General features: G+C 58.5%; 1 protein-coding gene across 2 annotated transcripts in view; it reads left to right on the top strand.

The window, feature by feature from the left end:
• The window catches only part of NACC1 (nucleus accumbens associated 1, BEN and BTB (POZ) domain containing), an 18,463-nt gene that overhangs the window by 1,541 nt on the left and 14,566 nt on the right, over positions 1-2,356 (top strand). The window contains exon 1 of one of the 2 annotated variants that reach the window (XM_010855451.1): positions 39-358. The exons of the other annotated variant lie outside the window; for it this stretch is intronic. The gene's annotated coding sequence lies outside the window, so the exon portion shown is untranslated. Of the gene's footprint in view, positions 1-38; positions 359-2,356 lie in introns of those variants that run through there. 2 annotated transcript variants of the gene reach the window in all.

Raw genomic sequence — 2,356 nt, 5'->3', positions numbered from 1 at the left:
GAGGAGGCGCCGGGGGAGACCGGAGGGGGAGGGGGAGGCGGAGTCAGGCTTCGGGCCGGCGGAATGGGGGAGGAGGAGAGAGCGGCGTGGCCGGAGGGAAACGGCCCTGAGGCGGGGGAGGGGGGCGGGGAGGGGCCCGGGCTTGCAGGTACGGTCGGGGCGCTGGAGGAGGTGGGTCAGGTTACAAGCTTGGGGGCGGCTGAGGAGAAGCCCAGGAAGTGGGGCAGGGTGGGTGTGGGCGGAGTTAGTTCGAGTGGGGGCGGTTAGGAGATCCCTGGGACGTTTGCGGGGGTCACTTGGGGTTAGGATTCGAAGAGAGGGGTTGCAGGTGGCGAGAGCCAGATACAGGGGCGATCAGGTAGGTTGAGGAACTTCGGTAGGAGCTTTGCGAGTGGGAGGGGGAGGCAAGCTTTTGGACTAAGTAGGCTGGAGGGGGTGTGGGAGCAGGTCCGGAGAAACTTGTATGATCAAAAGACACGTGCCAAGGTGCGCCCCCCTCTTTTCTTGGCCAGGTGTTAGCTTGGGGCCAAACCTGAGGGGTTTCTTCTTCCTCACACCTCATCCCTGCCAGGTTCTGGGCCCCTACCTACCCTTTGGGCAAGCCTCTGTGGGCTGCTCCAAGAGGCTTGGTGGCCAGGTGGGTGTTTGTGTGGACAGTTTGGGAAATAGTTTGGAACACCTAGCTCCGGCATCTTGTCTACCACCCTCTGGCCCACCCCCACCCCAGATATATGCAGGGAGGTAGACACACACACACACACACACACCCTGTTACCTGAGTAGTTTAGGGTCCTGAGATTCTATGTGCACTTTTTGTGACCAGACCTTTGAGGCCCAAGCCTAGAGGTTGGGACCTCCCAGCATTTCAGGCACCAGCTCTCTGCAGGTGAGTTACTGGGGGGTGAGCTTATAAAGCTCTGTTCATTGTGTCTTGGAGGCTCTGGTGAGGTGAATGCGGGTCACCAAGAAGGGGCTCAAATCAGGTACCCAGACCTTTGGTGCTACCCGTCCCAGCGCTTGGCCTCTAGGGTGCATCTCCTGGGCCAAGCCCTGTGCTGAGCTTGCTGGTTAGATGAGCTCATTGATGGCTCACCATCACCACCAAATCGGCTTAGATCTTCTCCGTGGTACAGGGTGGGAAACTGAGGCTCCACATGGAGCCCAGCTAGACATCAATGGGCTGGGATTGATTGACCCTCAGCCCCAACCCTTAGTCCCCTGGAGCTGGCCTTTGAGGGGCGTGACGGGACGAGGTCACACTATTTTGGATTCCCTGGTGGTATTTCCCTGTCCAGGACTTTCTCTTGCCCATCCCGAGGGATGGGTCTGTACCCTTGTGGACCGAGTTTTCCTGGTGTCCCAGGGAACCAGATCAGTGGAAGCTTCTCTCCCAGAGGCTAGGTCATCCCCTACCCCCGTTCTCCTAATGGGAGCCGGAGGTCAGGGATCACAGAGCTGTGGGCTGGCAGAAGGAGGTGGTTATAAGGATGGAGCCTGGCTGGATTGTCTTTTCCTCACTTTGGTCCCCAGTCAGACCACCCCTACTTTTTGTTCCTTCTCTCAGGGAGTCTAACTGCAAGGCTATTACCGATGGGTCCTGGGAACGCTGACTTGAGATCCTCAGCACGTGAGGCAGGAACCACAAACGGCTGGGTTGAGTGGTATCAGGCAGATCTAGGTTTAATGATCACCTCCCTTCCCCCGATCTCCCCAGAGTTCCTAGAACTGCCCCCACCTGGGCTGGGCCCTCCTCCCCGCTTTGGCTGGCCTCCTGGTTCTGGGAGGGGTAGAAACTGGGCCAGCAGCCCCACGTAATGAAGCCTTCTCCCTGCCTGGTTGGGCTGAGGCTGGCTGCAGACTGGGGCCTCAGCAGGGCTCTAGGCTGGGTACTGAAGGGTTGGGGGGGGGCTGCCCACAGTCACAGAGCTAGCTGGAAGCGGGGCAGAGACTGGAAGGAGCAGGCCACGGCGCGTGGATGGCCAAGAAGGGAGCAGTGAGTCCGTGTGCCTAGAGCTGGAGAAAGCACTCTTCATAATTACTTCGCCAGAGGAGAGCCACAATAGCCTGGCGGGTGAGAGCCACAAAGTAAAGGGACCCTGGGGACAGTTTGATGTCGCATGGGTGCCAACTCCCTGCTGGGGCCCAGGGAATGGCTCTCGGCAACTTCTAATGAACGTGATCGACCCCAGACAAATGATCAAGAGTGTTTCTGATAGCCCTATGTTCAGGAATATAGTAAAATGGAGTGAAGTGATGGTGTTGGGGTGGGGGGCAAAGCATTAGATTCAGGGGGTCAGTGAAGGCTTTCAGGTGAGCTGAGCTCTGAATAATAAGTCAGCCTGCTGGGGGCAGGGGG

The sequence above is a fragment of the Bison bison genome, unplaced genomic scaffold (assembly GCF_000754665.1).
Source record: "Bison bison bison isolate TAMUID 2011002044 unplaced genomic scaffold, Bison_UMD1.0 scf7180017864365, whole genome shotgun sequence".
Taxonomy (NCBI): Eukaryota; Metazoa; Chordata; class Mammalia; order Artiodactyla; family Bovidae; genus Bison; species Bison bison.
The sequence above is the reverse complement of the archived record's forward strand: the minus strand, read 5'-3'. Positions and strand labels throughout refer to the sequence as shown.